At 39.7% G+C, this 18557-nt stretch overlaps 1 long non-coding RNA gene across 1 annotated transcript in view; it reads left to right on the top strand.

Moving 5' to 3' along the window:
* The first annotated feature begins 265 nt into the window (after positions 1 to 265).
* The window catches only part of LOC127474798 (uncharacterized), a 652309-nt gene continuing 634017 nt past the window's right edge, over positions 266 to 18557 (top strand). Inside the window, exon 1 of the long non-coding RNA XR_007905983.1 lies at positions 266 to 470. This is a non-coding gene — a long non-coding RNA (uncharacterized LOC127474798). The remainder of the gene's footprint in view (positions 471 to 18557) is intronic.

The following is an 18557-nucleotide window of genomic DNA, read 5'->3' as shown; positions in this document are numbered from 1 at the left end:
TTGGTCTACAGAATTAAAGATGTATGTGAATTTTAATTTAATATCTTTGAATAACTTTGTTTTTCTGGTGAACGATTTACTTCTCAAAATGCACTATTTCAGGCAATACGAGACGAAGAAAAATGGCAGCTGGTCACCAGTGGTGTCCCCCAGGGATCAGTGTTGGGCCCAGTTCTGTTTAATATCTTTATTGGTGATTTAGACGAGGGGATTGAGTCCACCATGAGCGAATTTGCAGATGACACTAAACTGGGGGGAGTGTTGATCAGCTGGAAGGCAGGAGGGCTCTGCAGAGGGACCTGGACAGGCTGGACAGTTGGGCTGATTCCGACGGGATGAGGTTCAACCAGGCCAAGTGCTGGGTCCTGCCCTTTGGCCACAACAACCCCTGGGGACAGAGTGGCTGGAGAGCAGCCAGGCAGGAAGGGACCTGGGAGTTTGGATTGACAGGAAGCTGAACATGAGCCAGAGTGTGCCCAGGTGGCCAAGAAGGCCAATGGATCCTGGCCTGGATCAGGAACAGTGTGGCCAACAGGTCCAGGGAAGTGATTCTTGCCCTGGACTCAGCACTGGTGAGGCCACCCCTGGAGTGCTGTGTCCAGTTCTGGGCCCTCAGCTCAGGAAGGACATGGAGGGGCTGAAGCAGGTCCAGAGAAGAGCAACAAGGCTGGGGAAGGGACTGGAGCACAAGTGCTGTGAGGAGAGGCTGAGGGAGCTGGGGCTGTTCAGCCTGGAGAAGAGGAGGCTCAGGGGAGACCTCCTCACTCTCTGCAACTCCCTGACAGGAGGGGGGAGCCGGGGGGGGGTTGGTCTCTTTTCCCAGGAACCATCAGCAAGACAAGAGGGCTGGGTCTTCAGCTGTGCCAGGGGAGGTTTAGGTTGGATAGTAGAAAGAATTTCTTTCCAGAGAGGGTGCTCAGCCATTGGAATGGGCTGCCCAGGGAAGGGGTGGATTCTCTGTCCTTGGAGGTGTTTAAGGACAGACTGGATGTGGCATCAGTGCCATGGGCTGGGAACCACAGCGGGGTTGGATCAAGGGTTGGACTTGATGATCTCAGAAGTCCCTTCCAGCCCAGCTGATTCTGTGATTCTATGATTCTATGTCACTGATCCAGGCAAGCAGTGTTGGCCCTTCCTGGCTCCCTCTTTCCAGAGGAGGGTTCAGAGGATGCCGCCAGCATGTTCCTGCAAAAACGAGCCCTGCTGCCTGGCCTGGGAACGGTCCTTGGAATGTCTGCAGGTCCTCTGCAACCCGAGAGCCACAGGGTCACCACCTTTGGTACACAGGGGCAGGCACATGCAGGGTTTTTCTTGTCCCTGACTGTTTTCTGACTCTGGCCTGCTGGCATTATTAAGCATGTCTGATTTATTTCTGCTTGAATGAAATGTTTTGTTTAATCTCAAATGATCTGTCTTAATTGGCTGAGTATGTGGAAACATTTCAACTTGGGACAGACTCAAAACAATAACCACTAACTTGTGGGATTTTTTTTTTCTGTTGGCTACTGAACAAAAAAAAAAATCAATTATTTATATGGTTTCTGTTTTAACATCAGCTGCAGAGGAACTCAGTAGGATCGTGCCTTTATTTGAACCTGAAAATCAATGTGAAATGTGATCAAAATCAAAGCAGGCTCAGAGGAGCAACCAGGATAGAGAAGAGAGGGTATTTTGCTCTTTTAGATGTATTTCTCTCTTTCTTTCTGACACACTTGAATTCAAACTGAATTCATATTGGAATCTCTTTAAAGTTGATATTATTTTGGGATTCACAGTTTCCTTTGATTGTGTATAGAACCAGAAGGTCAGCTCTGGATATTGAACCTAGTCTTTTATTAGCTAATGCACACACTCTCTTTCAGGATAGTGTTCACTTGTCACTAAATAATGTGAGCAGCAGGTTTAGATCAGGACATTAGGACAGGTTTTAAACTTGTTACACAACAGTGCTTTTTTGAACCAGGGCTTCGTATTTTAAGTCAGCACCAGAGTTACAACTTCCAGTCAGCGTGAGCTTCATCATCTTCAGCTGCACTTTCCAGATCAGGTACATCCCTAGTGGAGGTAAAACACAGGGTGGAGAAAGGAGAAAAAGAATGAAAGAAAGACAATTTTTCATGCTCGTCTTACAATACTGTAGTGGAGAACAGGCATGGAAATAATGCTGTTAGAGACTGTCCAACACAAATATGGTTTAGAGAGACAAATGAGTGTTTTGGCTGTATCTTGTTGCAGAAAAGAGTCAGACATGAGATGAGCCCACGTCGCCTCTCCTGCAGAGCCAAACAGAGGCTGTGGTTTCTTCTGCCCCTGATGGTGCATTCACTTCAGAAGTGGTTGAGTCTGACATGGAAAACAGGAGTTAAAAAAATCCATTCTTCATTGTCCAAGCAGAAATTAAATAACTGTAATTTGCTTTATTTGCTGTGGCATTGGAGAGATGGAATAGCTTGCTTAGGTGCTGATTATGAATGTACTCACCCTCTCTTCTTTCCCCTCCCCTTCAAACACTCTTCTATTCAAGCACTCATTTGATATATTGACCACTGAATTCAATACATACAACTACTGTTATGTTGCATTGTAGTCACAGGAAGGATGTTAAAGCAGTTGTCCAGTAAATACAGCTTTGATTAAGTCAAACATACTTTCCAAGACTAGCTCATATGAAGAATGTGAAGTTAGAAGGTGATGCTTTGGGTAGGCTAAATGTCATTGGGGTCAGTCTGGGGGTAATTTTTGGTAAATGATCAGTGTTATTAATATTATTATTTCATAGATTTCACTTTTTTTTTTTTTTAACTGGATGTTGTATATCTTTTGAAAAGGCTGCACTGAAAAACTTAACAGTCTCAATTACACTTTGGAAGACTTCCCGTCAGACCCACTTATGTCTGTCTCCAAGTTCAAAGTGTCAGGTCACATTGAGGTTTTCTTAATAGCAAGGAGGCCTTGGAATGTCACTGAAAGAACACAAGACCAAGTTCTGTGGTAAACAGGGAGTGAGGCAGTAGCTACACTTTCTGAGAAAGCTTTCAAAAACAAAAAAAAGGAGAAACTTTGGTTGTGTATGCACTTCTTAGTCTGTAAGATATGAAGTCCTGAGGCAGCATTATCCACTGTCCATCCTTCCCATTCCCATCCTTTTGCTACAAAGTGCTGCAATATTACACTGGAGGCACGGAGAGAGGAATCTACAACTTCTTTTTCTCCTCCAAAACTGCCTGCAAACTAAATCCCCATTTAAGCTTTATACTGTGAGCTATTTATTACAGAGAAAAGGTTACTTTAAGAGCTTGAGTTGGTAATTTCTCTCCAGTTTTCTTCTGTGTCTCGTCTGAAAACAGGTATCCTTAAAAAAAAAGAAAAAAAAAAGGAAGGCCTGGCTCACCAAATGTCACATGCCTCACACTGTATATATTACTTTCTCTAATTCTTGGTAGACGAGATATCACTATGTAAGGAGAGTCAGTGAAAAGAAATGATTAGGAAAAAACTGGGCCAGTTATTTGTGAAGTTGTGGTGTTTCCTCCCCCCCTTGGTCTTACAGTGGTAAAACCAACAAGATTTGGGATATGAGAGCAGCATAATTTGATTATTGCCCTCTGGTCTTCAGTTGCCAATAACCTTCACTAGTATTGGTGCTACCTAAAAGCTTTATTGTTATTTTTACAGCAAGGATTGGACTGAGTTCCCTTCTCTCCAGGTGATCAGATTAGGATCAGTAACACTGGTGAGGCAATATAGTAATACCAACTCATCACCCTTTACATGCTTAGAATTCCTCAGTCCTATTTCCCAAACTTTCCACCCCCAAAGTAAATTCCAGGATTAGTTTATTTATTTTTTTCTACAGTCATGGTACAATAGTGAAGTCCATCAATCTCTGCTTTATTTCCTGTTTTCACTGTTAAACAAAAGTGAAATCATGACTAGGAGGCCAAACATGATACAGTGGGAATAATTATGGGTTTTTTTCCAGTACGCTTATAGTGTCTTTTCTTTAAGTGCTCCAATATTATTTTTCATAAAAGTCAAGAGAAAAATTTGACTATTCTATCATAACTATTCCATCTTGTGAGTGGATTTTATTGTTAGTGCACAAACCAGGAAACAGTATAAATTTCTGTCTTCATAGTTTGTCCAAGTATCTGTTGTCTAAACTAGGCAATAGCTTAAAGGACAACCAATATAAATGATTACCTAGAACTTTTAATTAAATTTGGATAGTTCAAGATTAAGCTGGACAGGGTGCTGGGCCATCTTGTCTACACTGTGTTTTTGCCAAGAAAGGTTGGATCAGATGATACATAAAATCATTTCCAATCCAGTATTCTATGACTGAAATATTAACCATTGGTCTGAGTCATCACTTTCTGCTCTAATTCTGAACTCCACTGGCAGTAACCATATGTACAGACTTTGATACACACTTGGCTAACAGATCTACCAGATGCTTTGAAGCTGGGATTAGGAATGTAACAAACACCCCAAAAAACTAGTCATACATGGACATGGATCAAAGTCTAGAACAGAACAAAATATGTGTCTCTCAAGTCTGGGTTTCCATTAGTTTTTGGTTTGGTGTTTTCTCTTGTTTTTTACAAAATACGTGTTGGAGAATCTGTGTTTTATTTCCCCAGTAATCTCAAATTGAACGTAGCTGAGTTTATAAAGAACAGCCTTACATGTGGTTGCAGTGACAATATTTTTCTTTTTAAATCAACGGTCTGTTTTTCAACAGTTTAAATTATCAAAGCCCCTTTGATTTCTCTCAAAGAATACTTGTGAAAATATAAGTTACACTAGATATTTCTTCCATCTTCTCTTAATGTTGACATTTTATATGAATTTTTTTTAATGTTATAAAATGTTCTGTATTTATTAATAACATATATATGGTTAATAGTGTTTAAAAGAAATAGCTCTACAGCCAAAAGTTCTGTGGTTTACATTTTAGCATGACACATTGTGAACTGAAGATGTCTAAGTACTCTGTCCAGGGCTGCCTCTGAAAGAGCACCCTGGGTGAAATGTTAGGTAGAATTTAGGAGGGTGGTTTAAAGCATTTAGTTTGGTCTTATATATGTTATAGTTTCCAGTAGCTTATGAAGAAGAACAGAATGACTCCTTTGCCTTGATTAGACTATAAAATTACCTGGCTTTGTACATGACAGCAGGTGTCAATGATGGCTCTTGGTTCAGGGATGGAGGCAAACTCATGGAACAGCTGGGGAATGAGGTAGTTCAGGATTCATAGAGAACAGAGGAAAGACAAGAAGAGATTACTAAGGTGATAAAAAGGACAAGAAAGGCATTTGCTAAACTGTTAAAGGTTTGGTCACACATGAAAACTGCAGATAGAGATGAGGTGACAGCATGAGCAAATGTACAATCTGAATAAGAACTGGGCAGACAGACATGGAGCTCTTTTCAGCTGTTTCACTTTCCTTCCTCTGTTAACCAGGAAACAGGTATTACTGCATTTTACACGTGAGGATCAGAAGCAGAGAGAGATTTATTTAAGGTCATGCAGGAAGTCTACAGCAGAAGAGAGAACTAAATCAGGAATTTCTGAGTTCCAGACCAGTACACTAACCATGGGACAGCTCATTTCCTCTCTGTAGGAGACTCTGCTGCCAAATTGCATTAGAATAGAAATTGCAAAAGTCTCTCTTGTTTATATTTCTTTAAAACAAACCTTCATTAGGACTTGATTCAATACATCACAAATACATTATCAAGATTACCATGAAATGTTTATAAATCTCTAAATCCCAGCGATAGGATTGGCTGGTGATGTAAATGAAACTGAGATCAAGATTTAGGAAAAAAGCAAGTAAGAGTTATCTGAGGAGAAGAATAAGCTTATTTGCTGATGTAAAAAAAAAATAAAAATTGAAAAAACTACGAGAAGTTTTTCTCAATTGGGAAGACCTTGTTTGTGTGATTGAATATGTCAGGATAATTTAAAAGCTCATTTATTATGAAATAGAATCCGCCTGTTTGAATCCTGCGTCTCAACAAATCCCCCGAGGCTGTTTACATAAAAGCAAACAATCTGCCAATGTTCAAAATTTTACTCACTTCCCTCATTTCCCAGCTCTTTCTTAAGGAGAAAAAAAAAATAAAAAGGGAAAAAGAAAAAAACTTTTGTGCAATGTTCTTAAACTTACAGAGCTCATACTGCTGCAAGAGCCAAGTGTTGCCGAGCTGCTGCCGTCCACAAAGGACGTTGCTCAAGTCATATATGGAAACAAACTGGGCTTTAAAACCAAATAAAACTCCTTATGCTGAGTATTATGGATTTCTACTGGATTATAAGTATTGTTTAACACTGTAGTGATGCTCTTCATTTTCAGAGTCGACAGTGCATTCCTCAACTTGGCTCCAGGACAAACAGTTCCTGGCCATAAGTCAGGATATGGTTTTGGTGACTGTACAGACACAATGTGTTTCGATCTTCCTTTTTTCCCTAGGTACTCATGTGCTGCAGTTATCATCAGATCAATTTCTGCTTTTTTCCTCACTTTTAGATGAAGATTTTCTGAGCTGCACTAAATTTTGGCCCACACATTGCCAGCACTATTCCTGCTCTGTGTTTGTGAACAGCCATTCATTCCCTTGGCTGAGTACAATCCTGCTGAAGTCAATGGCTGTTCTGTCTTTGACTTCCACGACTCTTGACTTTCAGCCTGTGCCTCAAACGAGCATCAGAAAGTTCCCAGTGACAGCAACTAAAGCCATGGATTTGATTAAATGTGCCTGCAAGGCTGGCACTGCTGGTGATTCAGCTCTGCTCACACGATGAGACAGGTGAATGTGTCTTCTGGGTGTCCAATGGCAGTCACATACACACGTGTCCAAATGCAGGACTGCTCGTGAACTGAACACAAGGGAAGGTAAAACTCTTCATCTGAATAATTTACACATTTTCTTGTTCAGATTTTTATTCAGCAGCCAAAATCTAGGAATAGAGAAACAGTTGAAAGTACTTCACCCTGGCCTTTCCCGCTATTTCATAGTCATGAAAACATGTTTCTTTTATAAAGTAAATGTCTGAATTTCTCTTGCTTCCCAAAAGAACATCAAATGTTTGTTTAAGGTCTACCAGGAAAATAGAGATATAAAAATTTCTTTTAGACACGCACACATTCCCTTCTACTCATTGTTGGAACCTATCTTGCCACTATAAATCTGTATAAGGAAGGGGAGATATGGTGCTTACAAGCACGTTTAGGGCTGGAGAGCCTGAGCAGGGAAGAGTGAAGCTGTAGTAAGGCTCCCACAATAGTCTTCTTCACTGCCCCCCATGCTCCCCCTAAAATAAAATCCTATACACTTCCTGATGTCTGTTACTCTTAAATTAAACACCACACGATTCCCTCCTGTCCTATTAATGCATCCACTTGTTGTTCTCTTCACTTCCTCTTTTCTTTGGCAATGATTTTCTTTTCTTGGCCAGGCTTTTGACTCCATATAATTTATTTTTTTATTTTTTGTATTTCAACAGAACATATCACATGGCAACAGTATCTGAAAGCTGTTCTCCAAAATCCTCTAGGAAAGGCAGGATGATATATTGGGCCAAGGAATACACTGTTTTGTCTTCTGGCAGGTAAGTTGTGATTATTCTAGACCAGCTGTTTTCCCTGTTTCCTTATCAACAGTTTTGGTACTCGCACAATTTCTCTCTCTCAGCCCTTCAACAAAGCATAAGAATTCTGGACATGCATCATTAATCTCCAAGGCTAACATAGGCTCCAATACCAGAATATTATTTCTCAATTTTATCCATCATTTTGTTTTATATGAACCTTGCCAATAATTTACAGTGCTGCTGCATCTGTCAAGACGAGCCTTCTGCTGTGTTTAAAGAGGATAGTTCTAATATCTGATTGGAAATGGTGTGGAAAAAAATAAACCCAAGACTAAGTCCAGCCTCAATCCTTTTTCTTTTATCAGATCTTTCCCTATATCGTTGACAAGGTCAAAACAGGTGCTCATTGCAAAGATTAATTATCAACCAAGATGTTGATGCTGTAATTCACAGCCTGTTTTCAGTTGTGGCAGGAAATCTCAGCTCACACAAGGGCTCTGCTGTGTGGCAGGAAAACCTGCAAAGCAACACTGGCTCCAAACAGGTTGGGCTGGAAGGGTGGAAAGTTGCAATTTTGGTTGGCCAACCAAGTGCCTTCCCATCAGTGATCTCCCTTGTGCTCTTCAACTCAGTGAGTTCCCACACAACGTCCTGCAATTTGAGTTCTCGGGGTTGGGAACAGGGAGGACGTGGGCACACACTGCAAACCCTGTTTTGCTAAACAGACAGGATTGATCTCCCTAGAATGGGGCTGCTAAATTACCAGCTATTTTCCAAGTGTTTCAGTGAATTCACTGCTTTATCACCATCAACTGTGATGACAGCCAGGTCCTTGGTTTACTTGGCCACTTCTGAAAATGAGACTGCTTTCAAATTTTCTGGTAAGACTGACTTGGAGATTTTGTATCTTTTCCTTGGTGCTGTGATGCTGATGGAGAATTGCTCAGGTATAGTAAAAGTGAGGTGTAGCTCATGCCTAATCTTTCAGGATTTTCTGGTGCACAGTGAATGGTCAGTTTGGATTATTTCCTCCTGGAATAACTCCACTAATACATCAGGAATCTCTCAGTGATTGCCCCAGAAACTCACAAGTAATCCACACCACAAGACAGGCAGTTTGAAGATGATGTCTCAGTAGTTGTGTATTCTTTTGGACTCTAAAGAACCTCAATGGGAAAAGAGGCTCCACTGAGGCTGTTATTAAAGACTTTATTCACTCCTTTTTTTTTTTAAAGAATTTTCCTGATCAGAAATAATTTCACAGAAGGCAAACTTCTCATCAGCTCTTAGTAGAATTAGGGACCACTTATGGAGACAGAAAAGGTAATGGAAGAATGAACTATATTCCAAGGAAGGCCACAGTAGCTTTTACATGTACCATTTCTCTGATTATCCAAGAAGCTATATAGGTTTCGATAAAAAAAAGAACATTTTTAGCTTTGAATGGGCAATCAGTAAGAGACGCACATTATTTTAAAGCAATCATTTAATTTCCATAGGATTCAACCAGCCATTCTAGATCCAGTGGTAACACTGATTACTTCAGTAGGCAGGTGATGATGAGAAGCATTTAATGTCCATTGAAATAAGCACTGAGGTGGAATCAGGAATCCTTTCATGCCTCAACATTTGATTGTTGCTATTATCCAGGGGAGAAAATTTTCAAGAAAAAAATAAATTGGGTAAAGACGGATAGCATGTCTAGTACTGAACTGTAACAGAGAGATAATCAAGTACAGGAATTTGTTAAATGGGAATTACAGTATTTATTCCCAGGCTGTCTCAGTGAGTATGTCTGAAGTTATCAGGAGGAGGCAATCTGGACATTTAAACACAGAAAAAATGGCTGAGTCATCTGATCCATGGGAACTGTTTGCACTCATGAGTCTGTGGCCACTGGACACAACTTCTTTCCCTGCAGGAAGGACAGAACCAGACACGCTCCTGATCCAAAGGACCTGCAGTTCCTGTGGCAGAAGGTTCAGGAGCAGCACATGGGCACTGTTTGTGTTCACTGATGAAAGGTCTTGACTCCAGTTTTCATGTGTTATGATGAAGCGGTTGAGCCAGCAGGACCTGCAGCCTGCTGAGCCATGAACCTCCAGGAGGGTTGATTTTGTGATCACAAAAGATCATGCACTCCATGGAATTCAATCAAAATTTGAGGGAATGGGATGAGATGTAGACTGCTGCTGCTCAGACCTTTTGGAATCACTCTTTTCCAAATTTAATCAGGCTCTCTGCTGAGAGAGTCACAACATCCTGAATGTGATCCAAGTGTTTAGGATCCTTGCAGTCTATGGATAAGGTTTTGTGTGAAGCATGAGAAAACAAGGAGCATGAAATATAAATGTCAGCTGTAACAGTGGCTTGTTGTCGAAAAATTAAGGCTGTGTTACAATTTTAATTCCTTCCTGAGTGAATTACTCAGACAAATTCAGGCCCATTGGAAAAAGAAGGCAGAAATTCAATTTCTGATGCAGATATGCTCCTGTCAACATTATACACACGGGACAAATATGTATTAGCATGAATTTGAGCTTGAAGTAACTATATTTCAGCATAATTGCAAGTAGCGTGAGCTAAATTAGGTGTAATATTTCATGAGGAATTGCCCCTTACAGTTTATTTACAATATATTTTCTACCCCTGCTTTTTAAACGAGTTTTCTAACCAGGAGAGGGTTTTTGGTGTATTGCTTGGTTTAAGCAATTTTTAATTTTTTTCTTTTCTTCTGATGTTCAAGCCTGAACTCTATTACAAAACAAAACCAAAATTGTTCTTTTAGTATTTACAGTTTTCCCCAGGCTCAGTAACTTGTCCTTCCACTTTGTCTAACTGGTGACCAGGAGAACCTGAGCACGGACAGAAGCGGTTCAGAGTTCCCCCAAGCTAGAAAGTAGAAGCCTGACACATAATTTCTGGTTTTACTATTAACTAGCTATGACCCCAGGCAGTCAGAATTTTAAAATGCTATTAATTGTTCGCCACTAATTAAAGATTAAAGAAAAAAAACATTCCTTCTCGTGTTTTTACAACCTGTAATGTTACTTATGGACTCACAGGCTGCTGAAGAGTTATTAATTCTTTAAAATTCAGAAGTCAGACTCCCTCCTTCTGTGCTTGTGCTCTAATATCTGTATACAAATGCATGTGGGTGGCCTCTAAGAACCTTTATGACACTTTTTCTTTTGAGTATGTGAAGCCAAACTTTTTCATCGAGCACCAGTACCTGGAGAATGTGGTTGCAAAACTGTGACTCACAGATGTTTTTTTCTCTGCCCCTGTACCTTTAGAGGCGGATGGGCCCTTCTGATTATTAAATCCGTCATTAGCCCACTGTTTATCAAATCCTACTGTTTATCAAGAGCAACTGGCTTACTGAGATTTCGTAGGTAATTTTTCTGCTTGGCTTAAGGCAATATCTATACAGATTGTATTAATTTAGTAAGAGCTGAATAGTTACAAGGCTGCCTATCACACTGATATATTCTAATTAAGGATATAAACTTGTTTACCAGCTTTCTTTAGCAGAGATATTACTTGAGGTAAGCCAACACTGTGAAAATTACTTATAGAAAAAAAATTAGATCATCCTTAATTAAATCTCTCTACAGAGAGACCTCTCCACATCTTAAATGAGTGCTCTTTCTTTTCATTAAGGTGAATTTATTTCTTCATCAAAAAATTATCCTCTGCCAGGAAATTCAAACACTTTCACTTAGCTGAAAACCTTGAGGCTGAGTTCCTGCTCCTGGCTGTGGTTTGTTGTTGAGTCTAAAGTTCATGCTTTGCTTTAAGGTAATAGTGATTCTGGGAAAAAAAATAATACTGTGAAAACATCAAGCTTGTTCTAAAATTAGACATCTGCTTGCCTAAGCTGTTGCATTATTCTATTTTCATTTAGTTTACTTTGGTGTATCATGAAAATTTCCTTCTCCTCACTTTTAGATGATAAGGCTAACTTTTTTTATTATTTATCTGCAGCAATGACATATTTCTGCATCCCTATCAATCTCAGGCTGTGGTGGCATGGCTCAGGGAGAGAAATGTTTATCTGAAATGTAATTGTTGGCTATTCTAGGGCTGCTTCTTCTGCTAATCAGCTGGCATTTACTTTGTTTGTAACCCAAAGCCTCCTGATGTTACTTGAAATCTTCCTACTGCTTTTTAATGGACTTCGGATTTGTATTTTATTATATACTTAAATAATAACACTGAAGTGTTTTTACTTTGAAATATGAAGAATTATATGAGGAGAATCAGAGGAAAAAACACCAGAAAAGCAAATGAACCTGTCTACTTACCATTATATATTTGAATAAGGTAGAACAGAATATTTCAATAGAATAGAAGGTTTCTATGTTAAAAAGATACGTTTGTTTGTGCTTTTAAAAGCAGCTGTGCTCTGTTTCCTGATGCTTTTGATAATCAGGAACAACTAATATTAATCTGGCTGTGATTTTGTAACAGAACTGGACTCTGGAAAAGCATGGACATTTTGTGAACTGCAGCAATAACTGCAGGTCATTAAACAGAAAGGAAGATTTTCCCTTAGTCACAGCTTTCATTGTCCCATCAGTGTCTGCTCCCAAGATCATGTTTTTCATTTTTTCACTGAGTTATCAGTTTCAAATGTCCTCTTATTCTTGGAAAAGATGCCTCTGAAACTGAAAGCATCACCTTTCATCTTAATTTCCTGGAAGGAAAGCCTGTCAGGGCCCACATGGCAGATGGGAAGATGACTCTCGACAAGGGTTGCTTTTATGATTTCTGGGGAGAAGAGATTGCTCCAACCTCTTCTGTCTGTTCATTTATGTAGGTTGTAAATGCTTCAGGAGCAGAGTCCTGTGATTGTTTTGAGAAAAAACACATAACATCATACAGGATTATTTCAAATGTGATTTACCTCTGCTCCTAATTAACTTCTGAATTAGAAGTCTCCTGGGTTAGTAACAAATTTGATTAGTTACCTTTATCAATAACATATATCAATTGCCATATTATTTAAATTAAAAGCTGTTCCATTTAACAGCAGTTCACCCTTATTTTGAGCCACAATTAAAAGTAATACACAGACCACAACTCCCAAACAGAGGCATTCAAAATCACACGACCGAAATGAGAAGTGAAGAATGTTTCTCTAAAACAGCTGATCCTAACTAGTGCATTTATTGATTGGTGTTTTAATTCTGTGACTATTTATTGAAGTATTGAGAAAATGAGATTATTTTTTTCGGTTGATGTTTGTGAAACTGATAAAGTCTGAAGGGATAGATCTCTACCTGTTGGCTAGGCCAGAAAATAAGTGGTGAGGTAATACAGCACGACTATTAGAACTAGTAATGAACTCAGTGAGCTAGGGGTTATTGATTTTAAATAAATTATTCCTTTCCAGACCTTGTGGAAATTCTGTTTGCAACCAACAGAACAATACAACCCTTTAGTTTCAAAACCGTCTTTAGAAGTGTTTAATCTCTCAAGCCTTCACATATTAAATCCTTAAACATGTAAAAAACCCAAATAAATAATACCACATAACCTGAAAGCATACAGCAGGCATACCCTTAATGAGTTTTATCCATATAATGGGCTTGTTTTGCCCATTATGGCATAAATATAATAGGTTAGGACAATTTGAAGGAAATAGTTTCGTTTTTTATTTTGACTTGAGTAGAATGATTGAAAAGAATACTCGATGAAAGATTTTTTTCTGACTTGGTTTTTCAGTGCCTCCATTTTGGAGCATGGAAGAAGAGAAAAGGAGTTAATATGGCTCAGCATTTAGTATAATTTTGTAGGTTTTTTGTTCTTACATGTTCAAATACTAAAGAGGTGAGTCATAAGAGAGAACATTTTGTCCCACATGTTTAAAATGAAAGAAGATTATGCTGTTATTGTTATGTGTAGAACTGTACTTCCACTCTTGATTAAGCCCCACTCACTACAAATTACCCCAGCCTGGACAGGCAAGATTCAGTCAGTAATAGTGATATGTTTCTCCTCTGGTCATCCAAAAATTTGGGTCTATGCTAGCACGAAAACTGGATACCTCACATAATCAGAGAGGAGCCAACTCTTGATTCTGAAATATCACATGGAGCTTTAAAAACATTTAATCTGCTATTCATTAGTCAGACAAATGGGTACAGAACTACTACACGAAGCTTCCTATAAATTCTTGATGAGAATGCTTTCAAATCGATTGGTTTGTAGGAAGAACATCCTCAGTGACCTGCTGTATAGTCACATTGCTGTTATTCTATTTCTCATTTCTAAGGGGTACAAAGTAATGCATAAAACTGCACATAAGAAAGAACCAAACTGCTCAAAGGAGGTTCCTAACATCTTCCAAGTATGCCTTGTAGTGACATAATAGAAAAAAAAGATATCAATAAAGCACCAGATATACACAAGGTTTACAAATGAAGAAGAAAGAAGGGAAATTATTGTCCTGCAGTTCTTTCTGCTGTAGCCAAGTTAGTCGCTGTCTGAAGCAATCAGATAGGGTAAAAGAATGTGATTAAGATGAAAGTGTATCTCTAAGCAGAAATAAATGCAAATCAATAAACTGATGTAATGAAAGGTTTCAATAGCCACTTCTAATATTTAGCATAGGGTGGCATGATCCATTAGTGAATCACTTGACCAATAAGCAGCATCTTAATTTTTATGTTTATGCAAGCATTGCTCAGAACAAATGTGAATAAGACAGTAAAGAATCAAAGTCGTTGTTGATGTTGTATTGCACATCCTGGCATACTGCAAATACTCTGGATTAGACTGGAAACTTCTGGGTTTAGTAATTTTTTTCCACTTGGAAGTTTTGTCTGCATCTCTGATAGCTGGATGATGGATGCTCGAGCTCCCTCCTCCTCTGCTAACAGGCCATGATGACTCAGTCAAATTCAGCTGTTCAAGCAGATGAGCTGATGGTTGTGCTCTGCCTAGGAAGGAATTGCTTTGCAGGTCTGCTGGTACCTCAGAAACCATCAGTTTGTTTGCTATCAATAGTACCTTCAGCCACTTGATGGCCAAATTCCTTGGTTAAAGGAATGCCTCTGAATGGATTTCTTGGACTCTTCCTGTGAGCACAAGATCACAGAATATGCTGAGTTGGAAGGGACCCACAAAGATCACGGAGTCCAACCCTCAGCCCTGCACAGGACCATCCCCAAGAGTCACACTCCGTGCCCCAGAGGATCAGCCAAACCCTCCTGGAGCTCTGGCAGCCTTGGGGCTGTGCCCACTGCCCTGGGGAGCCTGGGCAGTGCCCAACCAGCCTCTGGGGGAAGAACTTTTTCCTGAGATCCAACCTTACCCTGCCCTGACACAACTTCAGGCCATTCCCTTGGGTTCTGTCTCTGGTCACTGCAGGGAAGTGATCAGTTAAAATAGAAAAATCTCTTTGCTCTTTCTAGTGAAAAGAACTACAATTGAATATAAATATCACAAATTATAGCAAACCTTTGTATGTCCCCCTCCCCCTCCAAACTTCACCAGGGAAATTGAGAATATTTCCCGTTTGTTCTGTCCACAGCAATTTGCCAGGAGCCATGCCTTATTATCAAGGAACAAAGAATTAACTTCCTTGCTGATAGGGATGTTTAGAAAATAAAACACCATTATTCATAGCTGTACTTCCAGTAAGACCAAACAGTCCCTTTTCAGATATTGGCAGGTGGAAATCTCAGCAGAAAGATGCATGTTTGTCGTTATGATTCCTGATGACCTTTCTTGGTTTTACTCTCCCCTGATAGTGAATGCCTACTGGTGTTTTTAACCTCCTGAAGTGAATTGTGGCTTGTTGCAAAACACCATTAATTTATATTTAACTACCTAGGAATTTCCTCCTTTAACTGCATTGGCCAGTGTCCCAATTTAGGCAACTCATGCCACAATTTGTGACTGTTTTATGAACTACTTCATGAAGGTCAGAGTGGTGGTTATTGGAATGACAAAGCCATGGGGGAGTTGTCTGCATTCTGCTGAACCACATTTTTTTTTTAATGTGAAGCGTTACAACATATTTTAATATGTATATTTTGAATATGACAGGACACAGCAAGTATTTTATCCACCCTCCTCAAGAATCAAGCAAGCCCGGGATCCTGAGACCAGATCTTTAAGGAGACATATTGCAACTTCCATTACTTGCTTCAGGTACCTACACTCTCTAACTGCACCCCAACATGACAGTGTGTGTTCTTACAAAACCTATTGCCCAGCTTGGGCAGAAACTTACTGTTTTATCTAAACACTATCAAGCCAGGACCTTAAGGGGACACAACAGCAAGCTTTATTTGCTAAATTTATATAAACAAGCTTTATTTGTTAAATTTGTATGAGCCTTCAAAACCTTAAGCATTTGTGACATCCTTTATTGTGCACTTACTCACACTTTACTATGCACATCATCACCTTCCACATTTTGTGATCACATTTTCCGCACGAGGTGTAATTAATTTCTAAAGCAAAATTAGCCCTTATCAGTCTTAACTGTTTAAAGAAATGAGATTGCAAATTGTCCTTCACTTATATGTGATTTAGAATCACAGTCTCTCAGAAAATCTGCTGTAAAACCAAGTTAACAGCCTCAAAAAAGACGTGGAAATAATTCCTCATTTCGTAATAAGAATACTAAATAACACCACTAAAAATACAAGAAGCAGTAGTAATGCTTAAGGAGTGACTCAGACTTTCCAAGACTATAATTTTTCATCTCCATGTTTCTGCTGTCTGCCTATTGGTAGCTTCAGAACAGAGCAAGCCTCTGCCCAACCTCTCAGCATTGGTTATGGACCTTTTGAAACTCATAATTTCCATTAATTTATTTTTTTTCAGCAATATAATACTTAGAACAGCATGTATGCATCAAAAAATGTACAGTTTTGTCTGATGTCAATCCCACCTGCTCTGAATTTCCTTTCTTACCTTCACCTGGATATCTGCTTTTTCATTTGAACAGCTCATTCATCTTATATAGTTGGATCTTTGATAGAAGTTGCTCCTTGGGGGTGGCAGGAATAACACTAATTCCAGAGGACAAGGAATTCCTGAAGGACTGCTAATTTTGAAGAAATGGGAGACAGGATCTGAATAACTGAAAGATCTTCACTGACAGTTTTATTTGACTGAGGTGCCCCAAATCTGATCCTATATTAATAATTTCCATCTGTAGTTATTTTGATTTACTACTTTTGTCTCCTAAATATAAAGACTTTTATATCACTGCTATTTCACTAAATGGAAAGATGACACTTACTGTTATTATGTACAAAGAAGAAAAGGTTTCCAATGTTTTGCAGCAAGAACTGTGAATATAATAAAAGTATATAGTAACTGTTACTGAAGGCTGCACAAGAAATTTAAGAGTAGATGAAAAAAGAGGAAGAGATATTGTTTTTATTTGCATTCTACCAGCTTTGATGTTGCTACTGAAATGTCTACCTGTTCATTTACAGCAAGGTTGTTTGGAGCTGGTCTTTAGTGCAAAATTAGTGTTGAGTATGCTCTGGACTAATAACGGGAGGCTTTAAGGATTTGATCACTGTACACTTTATCTGCCAACCAGCAACATGCTTCCTCATCCAGAAGTTTTTTTTAACATTTTTCTCCCACTGTTTGGAGTTTGATAACCAATGGGTGGATTGCAACTGTCACAGCACATGAGATGTCTTTTTATGTCCATATCTTTTTATCTCTAAATATGTTAAACTATTGCTGCTGAATTTAAACCCATTGAAGGTGAGCAGGGAATGCTGATTCCTTCATTCAAGTGGAAACTTGGAGCAAAAAAGAGCATTTATCTTCCTGATTCTTGGAGTATCCAGGAGCCCAGGGTTTTGCAACCAACACAAGCTCCCCTACACATTAAGAAGAGCTGAAGTCAGTGAGCTGAGCCAATGCCACCACTTCAGTTCTCCAGCCTTTTGCAGCCTTTGAACAGCCAGAGCGACACAGCCTCTCAGAAATACTCCTAAGGGGCTCCTGCACCTGCAGCTTTTGTCTTCAGCTATGTAAGAAGCTCAATCAAACCCTACTCCATCGTGGTTGATTGGAAAACATTTTGTGAGAGGAAGAGCCACTGCCCTGATGGAGATGACATTAATCCCTCCTGTCCCTTCCCACAGCTCCTGCTCAGGTGTACGACCTGAGAAAGGCTGTTCCCCCCTGAGAAAGCAGTGGCTCCCCAGTCAGGACCCACAGCAGAGGCTGTGGTGGGACAGTTTTGGTCACTTCTGCTGTCTTCATTAGTAACAGCAAATGAATGGAGCTGACCATTGGTCACTGTGAAAAACTTAGTTCTGCTGGTGTCATTGCCAGTTTTCACCCCTCCAACACCTTCTGAAATCACTATCCTAATTAGCCATAACTCTACAAAACCACCCCACCCCAGAGAAGCCACTATTTCAGTTATTCTTGTATCAGGAGCACACAAACGTGTCCAGAGCTCCAGACATATCCATCCTGGTTATGCCAGTGCTTCCTGCGCTGCTACATTGCTCACAGCACAGAACTGGGATGTGGCACTATGTGCTCTTTGAGCTTCTGTTCAGGAGCACTCTGTGATGCCTCTTGTCTGAACAAAAGAGATGAAAGTTTATGTATTTACTTTCCTTCTTTCTCCATCTCTGCAGCAACTGAAATGCTCCTCTCCCTCTTTTTGGCAGAGCACTGCTTTACTCAGCATGCACTCTACAGGCCTGCCTTTCCCTTCCTACCCTAACTACATTTTTACAAGCACACTGAAACAGCTGTCTTGAGGTTTTCCTGTTCTTCTCTTTGTCTTGATCTACCTGATAATGGTGTTTTAGCTTCTACCTCCCAGACTGCAGGGTCTTGAAGTACCAACTTCATTGCTTCTTTTCAAATGGAATTGCCCCCCCATTTCAGGAGGGATGGGTGAAGAAATCTGGGTAGGACAGAAGGGCATGGAGCAAGCTGTTTGTAGTTT

Source organism: Manacus candei, unplaced genomic scaffold (genome assembly GCF_025592945.1).
Source record: "Manacus candei isolate 608988 ecotype Guabito, Panama unplaced genomic scaffold, ASM2559294v1 h1tg000044l, whole genome shotgun sequence".
In the NCBI taxonomy this organism is placed as follows: Eukaryota; Metazoa; Chordata; class Aves; order Passeriformes; family Pipridae; genus Manacus; species Manacus candei.
Note: the sequence above shows the minus strand (reverse complement) of the source record. Positions and strands in the feature narration are given on the sequence as shown.